Genomic DNA, 24076 nt, shown 5'->3' with positions numbered 1-24076 from the left:
TTAAATTTATTAACACTTGTTTTGTGGCCTAACATATGCTCTGTCCTGGAAAATGTTCCACGTGCCTTTGAAAAGATTGTGTATTCTGTTGCTTTTGGATGGAATGACTGGCCTAATGTGTCACTGAAGGCCAGTGTTCCTTTTATTTTTTTTTTAACATCTTTATTGGAGTATAATTGCTTTACAGTGGTGTGTTAGCTTCTGCTTTGTAAAAAAGTGAATCAGTTGTACATATACATATGTTCTCATATCTCCTCCCTCTTGCGTCTCTCTCCCTCCCCCCCTGTAGGTGGTCACAAGCACCAAGCTGATCTCCCTGTGCTATGCAGCTGTTTCCCACTAGCTATTTATTTTACGTTTGGTAGTATATATATGTCCATGCCACTCTCTCACTTTGTCACTGCTTATCGTTCCCCATCCCCATATCCTCAAGCCCATCCTCTAGTAGGTCTGTGTCTTTATTCCCGTCTTGCCCCTAGGTTCTTCATGACCTTTTTTTTTTCTTAGATTCCATACATATGTGTTAGCATCTGGTATTTGTTTTTCTCTTTCTGACTTACTTCACTCTGTATGACAGACTCTAAGTCCATCCACCTCACTACAAATAACTCAATTTCGTTTCTTTTCATGGCTCAGTAATATTTCATTGTATATATGTGCCACATCTTCTTTATCCATTCATCCGATGATGGACACTTAGGTTGCTTCCATGTCCTGGCTATTGTAAATAAGAGCTGCAGTGAACATTTTGGTACATGTCTCTTTTTGAATTATGGTTTTCTCAGTGTATATGCCCAATAGTGGCATTGCTGGGTCGTATGGTAGTTCTATTTTTAGTTTTTTAAGGAACCTCCATACTGGTCTCCATAGTGGCTGTACCAATTCACATTCCCATCAGTAGTGCAAGAGTGTTCCCTTTCCTCCACACCTTCTCCAGCATTTATTGTTTCTAGAGTTTTTGATGATGGCTATTCTGACTGGTGTGAGATGATATCTCATTGTAGTTTTGATTTGCATTTCTCTGATGATTAATGATGTTGAGCATTCTTTTAGGTGTTTGTTGGCAGTCTGTATATCTTCTTTGGAGAGATGTCTATTTAGGTCTTCTGCCCATTTTGGGGTTGGATTTAGTTTTTTGATATTGAGCTGCATGTGCTACTTGTACAATTTGCAGATTAATCCCTTGTCAGTTGCTTCATTTGCAAATATTTTCTCCCATTCTGAGGGCTGTCTTTTGGTCTTGTTTATGGTTTCCTTTGCTGTGCAAAAGGTTTGAAGTTCATTAGGTCCCATTTGGTTTTGTTTTTATTTCCATTTCTCTGGGAGGTGGGTCTAAAAGGATCTTGCTGTGATTTATGACATAGAGTATTCTGCCTATGTCTTCCTCTAAGAGTTTGATAGTTCTGGACTTACATTTAGGTCTTTAATCCATTTTGAGCTTATTTTTGTGTATGGTGTTAAGGAGTGATCAAATCTCATTCTTTTACATGTACCTGTCCAGTTTTCCCAGCACCAGTTATTGAAGAGGGTGTCCTTTCTCCACTGTACATTCCTGCCTCCTTTATCAAAGATAAGATGACCATATGTGCATGCATTCATCTCGGCTTTCTATCCTGTTCCATTGATCTATCTTTCTGTTTTTGTGCCAGTACCATACTGTCTTGATTACTGTAGCTTTGTAATATAGTCTGAAGTCAGGGATTCTGATTCCTCCAGCTCCACTTTTCGTTCTGAAGATTGCTTTGGCTATTCGGGGTCCTTTGTGTTTCCATACGAATTGTGAAATTCTTTGTTCCAGTTCTGTGAAAAATGCCAGTGGTAGTTTGATAGGGATTGCATTGAATGTGTAGATTGCTTTGGGTAGTAGAGTCATTTTCACAATGTTGATTCTTCGAATCCAAGAACATGGTATATCTCTCCATCTATTTGTATCATCTTTAATTTCTTTCATCAGTGTCTTATAATTTTCTTCATATTGGTCTTCTGTCTCCTCAGGTAGGTTTATTCCTAGATATTTTATTCTTTTTGTTGCACTGGTAAATGGGAGTGTTTTCTTAATTTCCCTTTCAGATTTTTCATCATTAGTGTATAGGAATGCCAGAGATTTCTGTGCATTAATTTTGTATCCTGCAACTTTACCAAATTCATTGATTAGCTCTAGAAGTTTTCTAGAGCTACTAGTTAGCTTCTAGGTAGCATCTTTAGGATGCTCTATGTATAGTATCATGTCATCTGCAAACAGTGACAGCTTTACTTTTTTTCCGATTTGGATTCCTTTTATTTCCTTTTCTTCTCTGATTGCTGTGGCTAAAACTTCCAAAACTATGTTGAATAAGAGTGGTGAGAGTGGGCAACCTTGTCTTGTTCCTGATCTTAGTGGAAATGCTTTCAGTATTTCACCATCGAGGATGTTGTTGGCTGTGGGTTTGTCATATATGACCTTTATTATGTTGAGGAAAGTTCCCTCTGTGCCTACTTTCTGCAGGGTTTTTATCATAAATCGGTGTTGAGTTTTGTCGAACACTTCTTCTGCATCTATTGAGATGATCATGTGGTTTTTCTCCTTCAATTTGTTAATATGGTGTATCACATTGATTTATTTGCGTATATTGAAGAATCCTTGCATTCCTGAAATAAACCCCACTTGATCATGGTGTATGATCCTTTTAATGTGCTGTTGGCTTCTGTTTGCTAGTATTCTGTTGAGGATTTTTGCATCTGTGTTCATCAGTGATATTGGCCTGTAGTTTTCTTTCTTTGTGACATCTTTGTCTGGTTTCGGTATCAGGGTGATGGTGGCCTCGTAGAATGAGTTTGGGAGTGTCCCTCCCTCTGCTACATTTTGGAAGAGTTTAAAAAGGATAGGTGTTAGCTCTTCTCTAAATGTTTGATAGAATTCGCCTGTGAAGCCATCTGGTCCTGGGCTTTTGTTTGTTGGAAGATTTTTCATCACAATTTCAATTTCAGTGCTTGTGATTGGTCTGTTCATATTTTCTATTTCTTCCTGGTTCAGTCTCGGCAGGTTGTGCATTTTTAAGAATATGTCCATTTCTTCCAGGTTGTCCATTTTATTGGCATAGAGTTGCTTGTAGTAATCTCTCATGATCCTTTGTATTTCTGCATTGTCAGTTGTTACTTCTCCTTTTTCATTTCTAATTCTATTGATTTGAGTCTTCTTCCTTTTTTTCTTGATGAGTCTGGCTAATGGTTTATCAATTTTGTTTATCTTCTCAAAGAGCGAACTTTTCGTTTTATTGATCTTTGCTATCCTTTCTTTCATTTGTTTTTCATTTATTTCTGATCTGATCTTTATGATTTCTTTCCTTCTGCTAACTTTGGGGGTTTTTTTGTTCTTCCTTCTCTAATTGCTTTAGGTGCAAGGTTAGGTTGTTTCCTTGAGATGTTTCTTGTTTCTTAAGGTAGGACTGTATTGGTATAAACTTCCCTCTTAGAACTGCTTTTGCTGCATCCCATAGGTTTTGGTTCGTCGTATTGTCATTGTCATTTGTTTCTAGGTATTTTTTGATTTTGATTTCTTCAGTGATCTCTTGGTTATTAAGTAGTGTACTGTTTAGCCTCCATGTGTTTGTATTTTATTACAGATTTTTGCCTGTAATTGATATCTAGTCTCATAGCGCTGTGGTCGGAAAAGATACTTGATATGATGTCAATTTTCTTGAATTTACCAAGGCTTGATTTGTGACCCAAGATATGATGTATCCTTGAGAAGTTTCCATGAGCACTTGAAAAGAAAGTGTATTCTGTTAAGTCCATCTTGTTTAATGTATCATTTGAAGCTCGTGTTTCCTTATTTCATTTTGGGTGATCTGTGTACTGGTGAAAGTGGGGTGTTAAAGTCCCCTACTATGATTGTGTTACTGTTGATTTCCCCTTTTATGGCTGTTAATATTTGCCTTATGTATTGAGGTGCTCCTATGTTGGGTGCATAAATATTTACAATTGTTATATCTTCTTCTTGGATCGATTCCTTGATCCTTATGTAGTGTCCTTCTTTGTCCCTTCTAATAGTCTTTATTTTAAAGTCTATTTTGTCTGATATGAGAATTGCTTGTCCAGCTTTCTTTTGATTTCCATTTGCATGGAATATCTTTTTCCATTCCCTCACGTTCAGTCTGTATGTGCCCTTATGTCTGAAGTAGGTGTCTTGTAGACAGCGTATATACAGGTCTTGTTTTTGTATCCATTTAGCCAGTCAGTGTCTTTTGTTTTGGAGCATTTAATCCATTTACATTTAAGGTAATTATCAATATGTATGTTGCTATTCCCGTTTTCTTAATTATTTTGAGTTTGTTATTTTAGGTCTTTTCCTTCTGTCCTGTGTCCTTCCTAAAGAAATTCCTTTAGCATTTGTTGTAAAGCTGGTTTGGTGCTGCTGAATTCTCTTAGCATTTGCTTGTCTAAGAAAGTTTTAATTTTTCCATTAAATCTGAATGAGATCCTTCCTGGGTAGAATAATTTGGTTATAGATATTTCTCCTTCATCACTTTAAATATGTCCTGCCACTTCCTTCTGGCTTGCAGACTTTCTGCTGAAAGATCAGCTGTTAACCTTATGGGGATTCCCTTGTGTGTTATTTGGGTTTTTTCCCTTGCTGCTTTTAATATTTTTCTTTGTATTTAATTTTTGATAGTTTGATTAATATGTGTCTTGTCGTTTTTCTCTCCTTGAATTTATCCTGTATGGGACTCTCTGTGCATTAAACTCTGTGCATCAACCCCACTCCTCTCCCTGGACTTGACTATTTCCTTTCCCATATTAGGGAAGTTTTCAAGTATACTCTCTTTAAATATTTTCTCAGTCCCTTTCTTTTGCTCTTCTTCTTCTGTGACCCCCATAATTCGAATGTTGTTGCGTTTAACGTTGTCCCAGAAGTCTCTGAGCCTGTCCTAAGTTCTTTTCATTCTTTTCTCTTTATTGTGCTCTGCAGTAGTTATTTCCACTATTTTATCTTCCAGGTCACTTATCCATTCTTCTGCCTCAGTTATTCTGCTATTGATCCCTGCTAGAGAGTTTTTACTTTCATTTATTGTGTTGTTCATCATTGTTTGGTTGCTCTTTAGTTCTTCTAGGTCCTTGTTAAACGTTTCTTGTGTTTATTCTATTTCCAAGAGTTTGGATCATCTTTACTATCATTATTCTGAAGTCTTTCTCAGGTAGACTGACTATTTCCTCTTCATTTGTTCGGTCTGGTGGGTTTTTACCTTGCTCCTTCATCTGTGATGTAGTTCTCTGTCTTCTCATTTTGCTTAACTTACTGTGTTTGGGGTCTCCTTTTCGCAGGTTGCAGGTTCGTAGTTCCCGTTGTTTTTGGTGTGTGTCCCCAGGGGCTAAGGTTGGTTCAGTGGGTTCTGTAGGCTTCCTAGTGGAGAGGACTAGTGCCTGTGTTCTGGTGGATGAGGCTGGATCTTGTCTTTCTGGTGGGCAGATCCACGTCTGGTGGTATGTTTTGGGGTGTTTGTGGCCTTATTATGATTTTAGGCAGCCTCTCTGCTAATGGATGGGATTGTGTTCCTCTCTTGCTACTTCTTTGGCATAGGGTGTCCAGCACTGTAGCTTGCTGGTCGTTGAGTGAAGCTGGGTCTTGGTGTTGAGATGGAGATCTCTGGGAGATTTTCACCATTTGATGTTATGTGGAGCTGGGAGGCCTCTTGTGACCAGTGTCCTGAAGTTGTCTCTCCCACCTCAGAGGCACAGCCCTGACTCCTGGCTGGAGCACCTAGAGCCTTTCATCCACACAGCTCAGAATAAGAGGAAGAAAAAATAAGAAAGAAAGAAGGAATGAAAGAAAGAAGGAAGATAAAATAAATTTATTAAAATAAAAAAATATTAAGAAAAATATTTTTGAAAGTAAAAAAAACGGGATGAACAGAATCCTAGGACAAATGGTAAAAGCAAAGCTATACAGACAAAATCACAGAAAGAAGAATACACATGCACACTCACAAAAAGAGGAAAAGGGGAAAAAATATATATCTTTGCTCCCCAACTCCACCTCTTCAATTTGGGATGATTCGTTGTCTATTCAGGTATTCCACTGATGCAGGGTACATCAAGTTGATTGTGGAGATTTAATCCGCTGCTCTTGAAGCTGCTGGGAGAAATTTCCCTTTCTCTTTTTTGCTCACACAGCTCCCGGGGTTCAGCTTTGGATTTGGACCTGCCCTGCGTGTAGGTCGCCTGAAGGCGTCTGTTCTTTGCTCAGACAGGACAGGCTTAAAGGAGCAGCTACTTCAGGGTCTCTGGCTCACTCAGGCCGGGGGGAGGCAGGGGCACGGAATCGGGGCTAGCCTGCATTGGCAGAGGCCTGTGTGACGTTGCAACAGCCTGAGGCATGCTGTGCGTTCTACCGGGGAAGTTGTCTCTGGATCGCAGGACCCTAGCAGTGGCGGGCTGCACAGCCTCCCGGGAGGCGAGGTGTGGAGAGTGACCTGTGCTTGCACACAGGCTTCTTGGTGGCTGCAGCAGCAGCCTTAGCATCCCATGCCCGTCTCTGGGGTCCGCGCTGATAGCCGCAGCTCACGCCCGTCTCTGGAGCTCCTTTAAGGGGCACTCTTAATCCCCTCTTCTAGCGCACCAAGAAGCAAAGAGGGAATAACAAGATTCTACCCTCTGCGGCAGCTCCAGAGTTTTTCCCAGACTCCCTCCCAGCTACCCGTGGTGCACTAGTCCCTTCAGGCTGTGCTCTCACAGCCAACCCCACTCCTCTCCCTGGAATCCAGCCAAAGCCCGAGCCTCAGTTCCCAGACCCCGCCAGCCCTGGCGGGTGAGCAGACAAGCCTCTCGGGCTGGTGAGTGCTAATCAGCACCGTTGCTCTGTGCGGGAATCTCTCTGCTTTGCCCTCCACACCCTTGTTGCTGCGCTCTCCTCCATGGCTCCAAAGCTTCCCCCCTCCGCCACCCACAGTCTCCACCCGCGAAGGGGCTTCCTAGTGTTTGGAAACCTTTCCTCCTTCACAGCTCCCTCCCACTGGTTCAGGTTCCATCCCTATTCTTTTGTCTGTTTTTTCTTTTGGCCTGCCCATGTATGTGGGGAGTTTCTTGCCTTTTGGGAGGTCTGCGGTCTTCTGCCAGCATTCAGTTTGTGTTCTATAGGAGCAGTTCCACGTGCAGATGTATTTCTGATGTAGTTGTGGGGAGGAAGGTGATCTCTGTGTCTTACTCTTCCACCATCTTGAAGCTCCACCCTTTCTTGTTTTCTTCTTTTTCTGGGACCCCTATATTTCGAGTGTTGGTGCATTTAATGTTGTCCCAGACGTCTCTGAGACTGTCCTCAATTCTCTTCATTCTTTTTTCTTTATTCTGCTCTGCAGCAGTTATTTCCACAATTTTATCTTCCAGGTCATTTATCCTTTTTTCTGCCTCATTTATTCTGCCATTGATTCTTTCTAGGGAATTTTTAATTTCATTTATTGTGTTGTTCATTGTTGTTTCTTTGCTCTTTAGTCCTTCTAGGTCTTGTTAAACATTTCTCGTATTTCTCCATTCTATTTCCAAGATTTTTGGATCATCTTTTCTATCATTACTCTGGATTTTTTTCAGGTAGTCTGCCTATTTCCTCTTCATTTGTTTGGTGTTCTGGGATTTTTTTTTTTTTTTGCGGTATGCGGGCCTGTCACTGTTGTGGCCTCTCCTGTTGCGGAGCAAAGGCTCCGGATGCACAGGCTCAGCGGCCATGGCTTATGGGCCCAGCCGCTCTGCGGCGTGTGGGATCTTCCTGGACCAGGACACGAGTCCGTGTCCTGTGCATTAGCAGGTTGACTCTCAACCACTGCGCACCAGGGAAGCCCTGGTCTGGTGCGTTTTTATCTTGCTCCTTTATCTGCTGCATATTTCTCTGTCTTTTCATTTTGTTTAACTTACTGTGTTTGGTGTCTCTTTTTCACAGGCTACAGGTTCATAGATCCCATTGCTTTTGGTGTCTGCCCCCGGTGGGTAAGGTTGGTTAAGGGGCTTGTGTAGGCTTCCTGGTAGAGAGGACTGGTGCCTGTGTTCTGCTGGGTGGGGCTGGATCTTGTCTTTCTGGCGGGTAGGGCCGTGTCCAGTGGTGTGTTTTGGGGTGTCTGTGAACTTAGTATGATTTTAGGCAGTCTCTCTGCTACTGGATTGGGTTGTGTTCCTGTCTTGCTAGTTGTTTGGCATGGGGTATCCAGCACTGGAGCTTGCTGGCCATTGAGTGGAGCTCGGTCTTAGGGCTGAGACAGATATCGCTGGGAGACCCCTCGCTGATAGATATTACATAGGGTCGGGAGGTCTCTGGTGGTCCGGTGTACTGAACTCGGCTCTCCCACCTCAGAGGCTCAGCCCTGACAGCAGGCTGGAGCACCAAGACCCTGTCAGCCACACGGCCAAGCACGTCGGGAGTTTCTTGCCCTCTGGGAAGTCTGAGGTCTTCTGCCTGCGTTTAGTAGGTGTTCTGTAGTTGTTCCACATGTAGATGTATGTGCGGTGTATTTGTGTGGAGGAAAGTGATCACCTCGTCTTTTTCCTGGTATCTACCTTATATTTTTAAAGATCTTAGTTTCATTTATTGTTTTTCTCCTCTCTTTTTAGTGTTTATTTCCACTGTGATCTTTGTTATTTCTTTCATTTTACTAACTTTTCCATTTGCTTTTTCTTCTTTTTCTAGTTCCTTAATATATAAAGTTAGGTTTTTTGTTTCTTGATTTATCACTATCACTATGAACTTCCCTCTTGGAAATGCTTTTGCTGCATCCTGTATGTTTCAGTATGTTGCAGAGTAGTCCCCCTTTACCTGCAGTTTTTCTTTTTATTTTTTAAGGTTTTTAAGATTTATTTATTTTTGGCTGTGTTGGGTCCTCGTTTCTGTGTGTGGGCTTCCTCTAGTTGCGGCGAGCTGGGTCCTCTTCATGGCGCTGCCCGGGCCTTTCACTGTCGTGGGCTCTCTTGTTGCAGAGCAAAAGCTCCACATGTGCAGGCTCAGTAGTTGTGGCTCACAGGCCCAGTTGCTCCGCGGAATGTGGGATCTTCCCAGACCAGGGCTCAAACCTGTTTCCCCTGCATTGGCAGGCAGATTCTCAAGCACTGTGCCACCAGGCAAGCCCTGCAGTTTTGCTTTTTACACTGTCAGTTACCTGCAGTCAACTGTGGTCTGAAAATATTAAATGGAAAATTACAGAAATAGACATTTTAAAAATACTTGAAATATTTTTAAAAATAAAGTTTTGAATTGTGCATTGTCCTGAGGAGTATGATAAAACTTTGTGCCGTCCTGCTCCATCTTGCCTGGGATATGAATCATCCCTTTTTTCATTGTATACACACTGTGTGTGCATGTGTATATATAGGAAAAAACATAATATTTGTGGGGTTAATTACTATTCATGGTTTCAGGCATCCACTCAGTGTCTTGGAATGTATCCCTCACAAACAATAGGGTTCTACTATATTTCCGTTTCATTTGTCTCAAGGTACTTTTTAAAATTTCTCTTTTGATTTCTTTAACCTATTGGTTTTTCAATATCATTTTTAATCTCCACATGTGAATTTTCCAGTTATCTTCTCATAATGGATTTCTAGTTGTATGGCACTGTGGTCAGGAAAGATGCTTTATATGACTTTCATCTTCTTAAATTTATTAAGACTTGTTTTGTGGCCTAACATATGCTCTCTCCTGGAGAATGTTCCATGTGCCCTTGAGAAGACTGTGTATTCTGTTGCTTTTGGATGGAATGACTGGCCTAATGTGTCACTGAAGTCCAGTGTTTCTTTATTGATTTTCTGTCTGAATGATGTATCCACTGATGAAATTGGGGTATTAAAGTCCGTTTCTGTTATTTTTTTTTTTATTTTTCTTGCTGTACGCAGGCCTCTCACTGTTGTGGCCTCTCCCATTGCGGAGCACAGGCTCCGGATGTGCAGGCTCAGCGGCCATGGCTCACGGGCCCAGCTGCTCCACAGCATGTGGGATCTTCCCGGACCAGGGCACAAACCCGTGTCCCCTGCATCGGCAGGTGGACTCTCAACCACTGCGCCACCAGGGAAGCCCCCTTTCTGTTATTGTATGGCTTTCTACTTCTCCCTTTAGATCTGTTAAATTTTGTTTTACCTATTCAGATGTTCCTTTTTTGAGTGCATAAATGTTTACAAATGTTATATTCTCTTTTTGGATTTACTCCTTTATCATTATATAATGACCTTTTTTGTCTCTTATAACAGTCTTTATCTTAAATCTATTTTGACTGTTACAAGTATATCTGCCCGAGCTTTCTTCTGGTTTCCATTTGCATGGAATATTTTTTTTCCATCCTTTCAGTCTGTGTGTGCACTTGTACCTCAGGTGAGGTTTTTGTAGGCAGTATATAGGTGAGTCTTTTTTTTTTTAATCCATTCAGCCACTCTGTGTTTTGATGGGAGAATTTATTATTTGTTTTACATTTAAAGTAATTATTGATTGGTATGTCCTTATTGCTATTTTGTTCACTGTTTTCTGGCTGTTTTGTAATTCCTATTTTCCTGTCTCCTTTGCTTGCTTAGATTCCTGTCTTTTTTGGTATGCTTAGATTCCTTTACCTTTTTCTTTTGTGTATCTACCACAGGTATACCACAGAGATATTGCAGGTTCAGTCCACTGCAATAAAGCAGTTATCACAATGAAGCAATTATCACATGAATTTTGGTTTCCTAGTGTATATAAATCTATGTTTACCCTATATTATGGTCTATTAAGTGTATAACAGCATTATGTATAAAAAGTATATATACCTTACTTTTAAAATACTTTAGAGCTAAAAAATACCAACCATCATCTGAGCCTTCAGTGAGTCATTGTAGTAACATCAAAGATCATTGATCACAGATCACCATAACAAATAGTATAATAATTTGAAAGGAGAAAGGGGAATCAAGATGACAGGGTAGGAGGATGTGGAACTCTCCTACCCCTACAACACATCAAAAATACTTCTACAGTTCTCACAGAAAATTAACTGGAACCTGGCAGAAGAAATTTTTTTTTTTTGGCCCACACTGCACAGCTTGCAGGATCTTAGTTACACAACCAGGAATTGAACACACGCCCCTACAGTGGAAGTGCAGAGTCTTAACCACTGGACTACCAGGGAGGTCCCCAGAAGAACTTCTGTACAACCAAAGCCACAAGAAAGATCTCCACATAACTGGGTAGGACAGAAAAAAAGACATTAGGTTGGGATCTGTGCCCTTGGGAGGGATCTGAAAGGAAGAGAAGGTCCACACAGGCAGCCCCTCACCTTGGGGAGCAAGCAGGTGGAGCCACAATCTGTGCATCCCAGCCCTGGCGTCCTGTAGAGAGGAGACTAGTCCTCTTGGCTGCTCGGAGAACCACTGGGACAGTCAGAAGGGCTGGAGAAGCCAAGATGCTACTCGCAAGGAGTGTGCACATGCTGGCTTGTCAACCATCAGCGCAAAGAGAGCCTGGCACTGGCAGCTGATGCCTCGCCACTCCCCAGTGTGAATTGGGCAAACAAACACCCTGGCCCTCTACACTCCACGCCACAGCCTGGTGGGAGGTCTGGGCCAACTGGGCCCTGGGAAAAGACTCGGTCTGTACACAAAGACAGACCAAGGGTCTTGGGTGTGATCTTGGTGGGGCAGCTGGAAGCAACCATTGTCCTTGCACACACAGGGCAGCACCCCAGGAATCCTGGGCAGACAGGCTCTGGGAGAGGACTCAGTCTAGCTATGCAGAGACAGCCCGGAGAACCCGGGTGTGATCCAGGCAGGGCAGCAGCAGATGTTGTCATGCGTATAGGAATATACAGCAACTCATCTCTCATTGCCCATAACTGGCAATTCCCTATGCATAGGGCAAATGAGAACACCCACATCAAAGTGGGTAGAAGCTGAGGCACTATCTTACCATAACCAGCCCCCAACCCATGCATGGCACCCCACCTTCAGGAAGGCACTCAAAACTCCAAGCTTCTCCTTAAGGAGCAAAGGGTTTAGACCCCACACTTGGCACCCCAGCTTTTAAGAGTCACACATGAAGACAAGCCCCCCCAAACATCTAGCCTTTCAGGTGTGGGGGGCACAACCACACAGCATGTGGGATCCTAGTTCCCTGATCAGGGATGGAACCCACGTCCCCTGCAGTGGAAGGGCAGAATCTTATAGCCACTGGACCACCAGGGAAGTCCCAAAACATCTAGCTTTGAAAACCAGTGGGGCTTGTGTCCATGAGACCAACAAGGCTATAGTGAACTGAGAACAGCTCTTAAAGGGTCCTCTTTTCTAATGTTCCACCTGTTTATATCATTTTCAGACATACCTTATTTTATTGCGATTCACTTTATTGCACTTTACAGATAATGCATTTTTTGCAAGTTGAAGGTTGGTTGTAACCCTGTGTGAAGCAAATCTATCGGCACCTTTTTTTCAATAGCATTTGCTCATTTTGTGTGTCTGTCACATTTTGGTAATTCTCACAGTATTTCAAATTTTTGTTACATTTGTTATGGTGGTCTGTGATCTGTAATCTTTGATGGTTAGCATTTTTTAGCAATAAAGTATTTTTAAATTAAGGTATGTACATTGTATTTTTATACATAATGCTAGTGCACACTTACTATGGTACAGAATAGTAAATATAATAATATATAATATTATTATATATATTATAATATATAATAAATATAACTTTTACATGCACTGGCAAACCAAAAAATTCATGTGATTTGCTTTATTGTGGTAGTCTGGAACTGAACCCTCATTGTCTCCAAGGTATGCCTGTACCTCCTAATGAATTTCTTTTACTGTTTCTTGTAAAACCAGGTGTATTGATGTTAGAGTCCCTCAATTTTTCTCAGGAAGTATTTCTCTGTCACTGTTTTTCCTGAGATGCAGCAGTCCTAGAGATTTTTTTTATTACAAAGGCTTATCTGCTTTTTAATATTTTTTTATTGAAGTATAGTTGATTTACAGTGTGTGTTCATTTCAGGTATACAGCAAAGTTATTCAGTTATTATATATATATTCAGTTATTTTATATATATATATAATTATTTTCCAGATTCTTTTCACATACAGGTTATTACAAAATATTCTCCCTCACTTTTGAAGAATAATTTTGCTTGACACAGAGTTTTAGGATGGTGGTTTTTTACCTTCTGCACTTTAAATATTTCATTCCACTCTCTTCTTGGTTGCATAGTTGGGGTTTTTCGTTGTTGTTGTTTTGTTTGGTTTTGGTATGTTAATGTTTACAGCAGCTTTATTCATAATTACCAAAACCTGGAAACAACTCAAATGTCATTTGGTGAATGAATAAATTATAGTACATCTGTACAATGCAATCCTACTCAGCAATAAAAAGTAATGAACTGTTAATATGTGCAATAACATGGATAAATCTTATATATATGTATATATATATGTATGTTATATGTGTATATGTATATGTGTATATATATATATATATATTGCTACGTGAAAGAACCCAGATTCCAAAGGATAAATACGATGTGATTCCAGTTATATGATATTTCTTGCTTGCATAGTTTTTGAAAAGAGGTCTGATTTAATTCTTATCCTTGTTTAAGTAAAACTAAGGTTTGTTTTTCCCTCTGGCTTCTTTCAGAATGTTCCCTTTGTCTTTGATTTTTCTCCAGTTGAAAATGATGTGCTTGGCAGTGCAGTTTTTGGTGTTCTTTTTTTTTCATGTTTTGTGTTTTTCTTAGCTTCCTGGATCTGCAGTTTGCTGTCTATCACTAATGTTAGGAAAATCTCAGTGATGATTGCTTCACTTATTTTTTTTGTTCCTTTCTGCTTTTCTATCAGGTATTCTCATTGTGTGTATTTTACACCTGCTGTCATTGTCCCAAAGTTCTTAGATGTTGTATTCTTTTTTGTCTTTGCATTAAGCCCTGGTGAAACAGTCTCTTTTGAGGATAGGCCTTGTTAAGAATAGTTATTTCAAAATAGCTTCTTTCTTTCTTTCCAATTTTGGAAACAGTGGTTTGCTCTGTGTCTTCAGTTCTTTGCTTTTCTTCTTGTGAGGTTAGGAAGGATGGTTTCTAAGTTCTTTATACAAAGAACAAGAAAAGAGAAGTCTCTGACTCAAGTTTTTTGACTGCTGACAGCTTTGAAGCCTCATCCCTCCTTTCTCCTCTTGTGACCCACATGTATCCATGATGATAGGAAAGCCTTAGTTTCCTTCCTGTGGCAGTGACAAGAGATTCAATTCCTGCCTGCTCCTGCCCTTGTATGTGAACTCTCTCTTCAGTCCACCCACAACCTCAACTAAAAAATAAGTCCATGTACTTTTCCTTGCACTCTCAAGCCATTTCATGCCTTCTTGAGAGGCCTGCCTTACTCCCTAGAGACCTCAATTATGGAAGTAATAAACCCTTTGTACACTATTGGCAGTGTGTGGTGTCATCAACTTACATATTCCTGTACTTGGGGCTGGGCTGTTATGCTTCTGTGCACCATATGGGAGTTCAGAAGTGAGAGATGTTGGGAGGATTGCCTCTGGAGTGGCTGGCCAGGAAACTTCCACCTGAAATTAGAGAATGGAGGTTTTACATTGTTTGGAGGAAAGCGCTGTGAATTCTTTATGTATTATATAATCATGGGTAGATTCACCATCAGACCTTTGTGGAGTGTTGTGAATTCCTGTGCAATATGCAGCTCTTAACCCATTCCTCAAGGTTATTTAGCAAGGGCTTTGACCAAAACGAAATGTTTTAGCACTTTATCATTTCATTATGTGTGCCTGTGTGTGCTAAAAACTAGTGAGAAGCATCCCTGAGGCTCATTGTGTATAGGGTTTTGTGGAGGTCTAAGTAGCTGTGTCTTTTTAGCGTGTCATATCATGCAAAGTTGTCTGAGCCTTAACTTCTGAATAACTTCCTAGCTCCATGAATGGGACAGAGAGAGAATGGAGAAACTGAGTCTGCAATAAATTTTACACAAGCTAAAAGTACTACTTCTTTACAAGAATACTTTAGTCTAGCCAGTTGCACCTGGCTATTTCTTACCACCTGGAGTAATTCTCAGGCCAGTATGGCAAACTGATCCTTGTCACAAGTTGGATTTCCACAGGCCTCCTGGACTCTCATGTTTGGTGATGAGAATAGAAGAAAAAGCTTCCAGTTCTTCACTGTGTTTTATTCATTGAAAGCTCCTGCAGATTTGACCTCATACATCATGGAGTATACTGAGTTAAATGGTGTGTAATAACAAAGGAGATGAGTTTTTCTCACAAGAGATTGATGTGTTTAAAATGATTCATTTGTGTAGCATTTCTCTCATTTCTCCAGGGTGCTCTAGACCCTGACATCAGAGAGCAATAACATTTAAAGTAATCACAGTGAAAATGAATAAATAAATTGCATGTGTTCATTATGCTGTTAAATTCATGAAGAAGTAAGGACATAGAGTCAGTTTCTGATGACCAAGACATAAAATTTGAAGGTGACAGAATCATATGTAATCTTCCTGTAAATTGAGTATAAATCCCCAGTTCTGTCAGACTCACACATCTTACTGGAAACATATTTGGTCTGTTTTAGGACCCAGTGACCTTTGAGGATGTGGCTGTGAACTTCACCCAGGAGGAGTGGGCTTTACTGAATCCTTTGCAGAAGAAACTTTATAGAGATGTGATGCAGCAAATCTTGAGGAACCTGGCCTCAATAGGTAAGCATGACAACATTCCTTCACTTCAGTTAGAGAACAAGTATTTCTTGCCCATCAACACTGTTCCAAGATGTGGAATATGGAAAAGTAATACAGTAGTCCCCCCTTATCTGCAGGGGATACATTCCAAGACCACCAGTGGATGCCTGAAACTGCAGATAGTACTGAATCCTATACATACATACCTATGATAATAAGTTTAATTTAGAAATTTGGTGCACAGTAAGATATTGATAACAATAACTAAGAATAGAACATGTAAAATAGACATGAACTTAACATGCATAAGTGTTAAGTGTCCATAACTTGCAGTTTGAGATGAGACAGCAAAACTAAGATCAATTTCTTTTTCCTTCTTTACAATTTCATGTCATTTTTCCTATAGATCTTAGCAACATCAATGTATGATTATTTTCTTCCCTTAAATCAAGAACTTTCATCTTTTCACTGAAAGGAAGCACTTTATAACTTTTCTTTGGCATATCCTAATTACCAATATCGCTATTCTTGCACTTTGGGGCCATCGTTAATTAAAATAAGGACTTCTTGAACAAGCACTGCAATACCACCACAGTGATCTGAAAACTGAGATGGTTACTAAGTTACTGATGGGCAGGTAGTATATACAGCATGGATACACTGAACAAAGGGATGATTCACATCCTGGACAGGACAGACCTGGACATTGCAAGATTTCATCATATTACTTGGAAGGGTGCACAGTGTAAATTAATATTTTCAGACTGCAATTGACCATAGGTAACTGACACCACCGAAAGCGAAACTGTGGGTAAGGGGGAACTGCTGTACATTGGTAAATAAATCTAAGGTAAATAAATCTAAGCATGGTCACAGCTCATTGTGGACCTAAAATCTAATATATTTCTATAATTTCTAATAACTTGCATTATTTTTCTGGGTCTGCATTTTAGGGGGAAAAAAAGGACAATCATAACACTGAAGATTGGTACAAAATCCAAGGGAGAAAACTAAGGTGAGTCACACACACAGTAGATATCAGTGTGCCACGTGAGAATCCTGGTATGTCATAAACTTTTTAAAATAAAACAACCCCAGCTTCAAAGTTATCCATAAATTTTTTTCACCAAAAACATTTACTTAAACGTGACATAGATGTCCAGTGTTTTTGGAAACAATATTAAGAAACCCAATATATTAATATTACTGTTTTCATAATAGGTATGTCAAGTCCTCTTACAGAGCTTTCAGTATAAATCACCCTCAAAAAATTCAGAAAGGGCAAGAAACCTTCACTTTTGCTATAAAATATAAAAATGTAATTCTAATACCCTACTAATAAATGTGACATTATTAAAGAAATCATCAATAATTTCTCATTTTTTACAGAAGTCATATGGTAGAAAAACTCTGTGAAAGCAAAGAAGGTAATCAAGATGGAGAAATTGTCAGCCAGATTCCAAATCTTAATCTGAACCAGAAAACTGTTTCTGGAGTAAAACCATGTGACTGTAACGTGTGTGGGAAAGTCTTCATACGTCATTCATTCCTTAATAGGCACATCTGATCTCACAGTGGACACAAACCATATGAGTATCGTGAATATGAGGAGAAGCCATATAAATGCAAGGGATGTGGGAAAGCCTTCAGTTACCACAAATCTGTTCACAGACATGAAAAGACTCACACTGGAGAGAAACCCTATGAATGTAAGGAATGTGGTAAAGCCTTCATTTCTCTTTCAAGCATTCGTACACACATGATAACACATACTGGAGATGAACCTTATAAATGTAAGGCATCTGGGAAAGCCTCCATTTGTCCCAGTTCGTTTCGATCACACGAAAGGACTCACACTGGAGAGAAGTAATATGAATGTATACAGTGTGGTAAAACTTTCCAGTGTGGTAAAACTTTCAGTTGGCCCAGTTCATTTCGAATACACGAAAGAACTCACACTGGAGAGAAACCCTATGAATGTACAGAATGTGGGAAAACCTTCATTTATCACACAACCTTTCAAGGACATGTGAGAAAGCACACTGGAGAGAAACCCTATAAATGTAAAGAAAGAATGTGGGAAAGCCTTCATTTCTCCGTCAAGTGTTCAAACACACATGGTAACACACACTGGAGATAGACCTTGTAAGGAATGGGGAAAGGCATTCAGTTTTCCCAGTTCATTTAGAATACTTCAAAGAACTCACACAGGAGAGAAACCCTATGAATGTAAACAATGTGGCAGAGCCTTCAGTTGTTATGCATCCTTTCGAACACGTGAAAAAACTCACACTGGAGAGAAACCTTATGACTGTACAGAATGTGGGAAAGCCTTCATTTATTGCACTACCTTTCAAGGACACATGAAAATACACACTGGCGAGAAACACTACAAATGTAGAGAAGGTGGGAAAGCCTTCAGTCGACCCAGTTCCTTTCGAAGGCATGAAAGATCTCATACTTAATGGAAACTTCTTGAATGTAAGCAATGTGGGGAAAACATCAGTTGGCCTTCATTCTTACATGGGAAAACTCCCACTGGAAAGACACCCTATATGTGTAAGAAATCAGAGAAAGCCTGATACAAATTAATCCATGTATAATGTTCCAGAAAAAAATAACATGAAAGAATAATTTTTAGAGTTACATCGTCTTTATCAGTGCCTCATTCTTAAAGGGGATCTCTCGACTGGATATTTACTACTTACGTTCAAAAATGAACACTGAAGTGAGATAATTCGGTAAGTACTCTGTAAGCAGTACTACATAATGATTAACAGGTATTGTTTTGCCCTTAAATCAATTAACATTTTTCTCTTTTCATTTTGGAGCCTGTTTGATCCATGGTTGAATTGACATGCAGGTTGGTTTAATTTTTATGTTTTGATCATTTTGTATGGGGCTATTGATAAATGACATTTTGGTATTTGTTGGGATTTTCCTACTGGCCTCCTGTAGTGCCAGGTATTGGATATTCCTTACCCATTATATAGTCCATCCTTCTTATGAGAAAATCTACTCTTGTTTTGGCCAGAAGAGCCTTATTTCATTTTCCTTGCTAGTAAAAGATGGCATAAATTTGTAAATATCATAGTGTATATAGTCTCATGTGAATTATTTCTGTGTTTTCCTCTTTGCTCTTTGTCATTCCTTCTGGCTAGGATTTGAATAATAAAGAGTTTGCATTAACACGTTATTGACCAGGGGATTTTTGCAGAAACTAACACCTGTGGCCGGCAATTTGTTATGTAAATGAATATTGAAACACCCACATTTGAGTAAATATCAACAACTTTTTTTGCACTTAATGTATTTATTTGAAACTTTGTACATGTCTTACTAAAGCATTCTAATATTTTTTTAGAGTGTGATAGGCAGTATAGCAAGCACCTCTGTGCAGGGGAACAGAACATCTATTACAAACATACCGTGTTTCACTGTGCTTTCCCCTGGAAGAGCAGACTTTCTGGCGGCAATTTTTTTTTTTTTTTTGGTCCTGTGGGTATTATTTCCTCTAGAATATGTTCGTTTATTTTACCTAGTCAACAAGGTGGATCTTTACAGGGGACTCTTTTAAAAAGTCACAAGAAGGACCAGGTGCGGGTCTACCACTGCATTCACCAGAATGGTCAGTTACCCATTCTCTAGCTACTGCTAACAAAAATTGCTTGTAAGTCATTTCATTAAGACTACAATAAATTTTAAATGCATTGAATAAACCACAGTTACTCAAATGGAAACCCACTTTCTTATACCATTTTCAAGTTTTCCAGAGGATATTGAAGTTTGCCAGATACTGATCAGATTGATCAACTCCTTTCATATATTTATTATACTCTAATATACAAGTGGGCTTAGTTATCTGATGGCCAGTCCTCCTGTCTTCCTTTCCTGTAGATGCTATGGAAGCATCATGAATAGTTGTCACCCTGCGGACTAGCCTCTTGTCTTTCCATATAGGAAGAATCAGGAAGAATCACTTCTCCCTTCCATAAGGATGTTATTTCTCCCCTCTACAGATTTTTAGATTTCTCCTTTAATTGGTTTGGTAGACCATGATTCTCTTATAGTCCCACAAACTCTGGTTTTATATTTCAACAGTATTTCAGATGTGGACACACTGTTGTAATAATTGTCTTGGTAAATATGGTGCCATGAACCAAGATAAGGTTGTAGGACTGATAATATTGTTTCTTGCAGTTTCTTTACTTCACCTGTGTAAATCTCAAGGTTGCATATATACCCAGTTTCACTTTTGCTAACAATCCTGACCAAAATTGCATATTTTGTAAGTTTTCCAGGATTTGAATCTGAGTTGTCCTCTCCACTTTATCATTCTCTCGTCAAGTGATAGCTCTTGTTTGGGTATACAGATTGATTGAAATTTTGATAGAAAATAATCCAAAAGAGGTTTAACTTTTGAAATTCTGCAGGAAGTGGAGTTTTCCGAGTTATCATTAAAGTGAAGAAATGTCTATTTGTTCAAACCTTTTTCTCGTCATAATCTTTCGAAAGATAAATAGGTGTTTCAATTAAGGGATCAGTCGACCAATATTCTTTCCAGTGTGACTTTATTTGTCCCATCGAAAGTATTAACCCAAGAAACTTCTTTGTATCACTGTTGGTTACATCAGTCCATTTTAAAGCCTTACCATACTTTTTATATGATTTTTCATTCTGTTGGTGATACAAGTTTGTTTGAGAAGGAACCAACTCAAGAAAGTTGCTACCAAATATTTTTATTTCACTAACACTTTGTGGGTTATTTGCACCTGGCACACTGTAAAGTCTTCTGATTTTCATGAAATGTTGTCTTCAGTCCACTCTTCTGTAGAAGCAAAGGAGCATTCTCCAGCACTGTGAGTTTCATTTTCATTTCCTGTATCAGAATCAATCACTAAGGTTTTTTGTCTTTTTGTTGGTCTAATATTCACATCGTCTGAATCGAACTATATTCTGAGACACTAGTATATACGTCACATGGACAATCAGAGAAAGTATCTGCATAAAATTCACCAAAAAATTCTTCACTCAAAATTTCACGATGCATCATTTTTGAAAATTGTATGGCCATATACTTGCATTTATAATAGATAACAAGGTTGGAACAAAAACCTAATGGAGCAAAGTGTGAATGATAATGACAATCACAAGTTGTATAATGAACCTTGATCAACTTTAAGCTCTAACAACTTTGCACAGTGATGTTAATTGTATCACTCTCTAAAAACGTATTGGTACATCTCTGGTCAATAACATTCAGGTAACAAAAGATATATTAATACACCTCTTGTCAATAATGTGCTAAGAGGGACTTCCCTGGTGATCCAGTGGCCAAGACTCCGCACTCCCAATGCCAGGGGGCCGGGTTCGATCCCTGGTCAGGGAACTAGATTCCACATGCTGCAACTAAGAGTTCACATGCTACAACTAAAAATAAAAATTCCACATGCTGCAACTAAGACCCAATGCAGCCAAATAAATTACTAAAAAAAAATAGTTGTTAAGACAGACCTGTCACTGAACAATAAAATGTAGAATTGGAGTTGGCTTTCCTACCTTGTTTTATCACCTGGGTAATGTGACATTTTCTATAATCCATTTCTCTTATGGTTCCATGTGAGAATTCACATGTAGCCTCACTTGCATGAGATTTGAAATTCAGAAGTACAGGAGGCATTAGTCAGATTTCAGCAGCGTGCAGGGAGACAGACGTGCAGGAACTTTGAGGACACTTGTTCTAGCCTGTTTTCCTGATTCCTTACCCTGCCAATCCAGAGTATCCTGGAAACCATAATCAGCTGGTTGACTTCCATTTTCTCAGACGTGTAGGTTTCCACACATCTTCACAAGTTCCACATCAAAGATCCATCATATTTTGGATTTGGACTTTCCTGCAAGTTTCCATGAGTCCACCAGGCAACTAATTCTAACTTTCATGGTTCAGAGTATTCTCTGATGCTTGGACGTCCATATTCTCTAGATCATATTCATATAAGGTCTAATTTGTGTAGTAAACACCTAATTCTTGTAATACTGATAGTGACCACATGTTCCTGATTCCACTATGACAGCTATGGTTGCACAGTCCAAAAGAACCATATTGGAGTTTGTTCCTCTGCTGCACTGTTCAGTGACTGCCCTGGCCCAGCCCCTCCAAGTGAGAATTGGCACCTTCCTTATATCAGGCAGATTGTGGGTGCTTCCTGTTGCTCACAGCTGTACACAATTCCTCAGTACATTTTCAATTATGTTTGATTGTGATTACAAACAATACATTTTTGTTGAACAAAATCTTGTTTCTTAGAAATATTTTCATTAACTGTTTTCATACAATTTGCACACTAATAAATGTGTTTTTCATTTCCTGAACACGTATATTTAAATATTCTGTTGTGACTATGAATTTTCAGGTGAACTGTGTAATTTGGTCAAGTTAATTGCTACACATTCTCATTCAATAATCCCTTGTGTATACATGTTCCGGTATTTCTTTCCTCGGGTAAATTTTATTTTTATTTCTACATAGTTATGATTTTTGTCTTGAAACGAATTTCTTATTTGTTCTGTCAGCGTCATGTGGCCAGAACCCACTGGGATCACACCAGCAGTCAACAAGAGTGGTGTCATAAATTGTAGTACTCAGACTGACCACAAACCCTAAATGACTGGATTTATCAGTAAGGGTACTCAAAAGGATTTACAATTTGGCTTTTGGTAGGTGATGTGATTACTCTTCAGGGAAGCAAGATGTTTCTGGATGTACTGGATGCTGCAAGAAGGTGAACTTATTTCTATCATAGGTAATCATAATCAATGTTTTCTAGAAGACAAAAACAGTGTAGTGAAGCTAAACCTAATTCACAGGAAGCTCCACAGTCAGTCATATTATTGAGAAGAGCAGAATCTTGGTAATTTTTATGATTTGGAATTGTCTCATCGTTTTTAGTGACATGGTTACAAAATACCCTTATTTTTGTCTTGATCCATTTGTGATCACTGAACAGCTTTGTCTGATGATGCAAGTGTTTGACATTTTTCTCTTCAACATGACAAAAGAACACAAGGCCAGCATCCAGTCCCCTGGTGTTACTTTTTACCTTTCCTACCCATTATCTAAACACTCTTATACTTCCTGTGGTATACTGGATGGATAGTGTTTACCATAAAGTACCTCAGTGAAAATATATAAATTCACTTCTTAGTAAAGTATACGATACCTTTTAATATCTCCTTTATAACTCAGCTGATACCTATATGTTCAGGTAAATTGTGAGAGAACACAAACCTAGCAAGAGAGAAAGACAGGATCACTGTTCTAGTTAAGCTTCTTGCTCAGAGACTATACTCTTGATGCAATTTCAACATGCCTGGCACTAGATTCAACACATATCCAGTTTAGCACAAATAAGGCACTCTAGGATTTGGATATAGAGGCATGAAACAAGTTCTTACAGTCCTGGTGCTCATATTTTTGTGGGAAAAGGGAGATAGTTAATAAATGATGAAGCTTTGGTTTATAAGATGGAAATGAGAGCTTTGAAGGAAAGTAAATAATGACATGTCAGATAATAGAGAGGCTGGGAGTGTGTGTATATCTTTCTTATGAGGGTAGGAGCCTCGAGTGAGGATGTCATTATTGATCACTTGCATTTCTATTAACTTACAGGAACTTCTTGGGTGTGGAAGTAAATAGAGGGCAGCAGTGTAGAAAGTCCTGCTTTCTTTGATTAACAGTAAAGATTCGCCATAAAGGTAAAGATATAATGTGGTTCATCTTCATTTTTGCAGTTTCCTGTACACAACATGTGATCATGAGTTTGGACATAGGTTTCTGGGACTTGAGACTTTCCTTTGATCTGGCCACAGATATTTGTGGCATCTTTTTGTTTAACATCGTTTAAGAAACTATTCACTTTAACTATTTCAAGTTTTATATTTGGCATTTTCATTTGGCTTGTATACTGACTGAAACAGTATATACTCTATTAAACCCTGGAGTTCCTCCCAGTCTGAGAAAAGGTTATGTTCATCTGCACTGTTCTAGCCCAGCCTGAGTTTATACTGTGAGTAGAGTGATATTTATGTAAGTCTACTGTGACTTCCTGGTGGAAACAACAAAAAGAGCTATGGATGTTTAGAAGGCAATCATCCAAGGAATAATTGAGGTGAGCTACAGAGAGAGGGTATCATTTTGAGTAATATCCTAATTTAATGTGAAAGGAGATAGTGGAAAATTTTAATGCCTTTCTGTAAGAGAATTAGTTGAAAGCTTTTTTTTTTCAGTGACCCACAAAGCCTCATATCCCATCTTACTGTTCACAGGTATCATTTCTATATGCTTAGACTTAAAGCACATATTCTAGAGTAGGAGGATACAAAAGTAACAGCACTGTAAAGATTGTCATTTCATAATTATTAGTCTCCCTTTTGACGT

General features: G+C 39.2%; 1 pseudogene; it reads left to right on the top strand.

Moving 5' to 3' along the window:
- LOC114891877 overlaps positions 1–23522 on the top strand; it is a 77341-nt pseudogene extending 53819 nt beyond the window's left edge.
- Positions 23523–24076: the final 554 nt, after the last annotated feature.

The sequence above is a fragment of the Monodon monoceros genome, unplaced genomic scaffold (assembly GCF_005190385.1).
Source record: "Monodon monoceros isolate NGI ecotype Baffin Bay Population unplaced genomic scaffold, NGI_Narwhal_1 Super_Scaffold_12, whole genome shotgun sequence".
NCBI lineage: Eukaryota > Metazoa > Chordata > Mammalia > Artiodactyla > Monodontidae > Monodon > Monodon monoceros.
The sequence above is the reverse complement of the archived record's forward strand: the minus strand, read 5'-3'. Positions and strand labels throughout refer to the sequence as shown.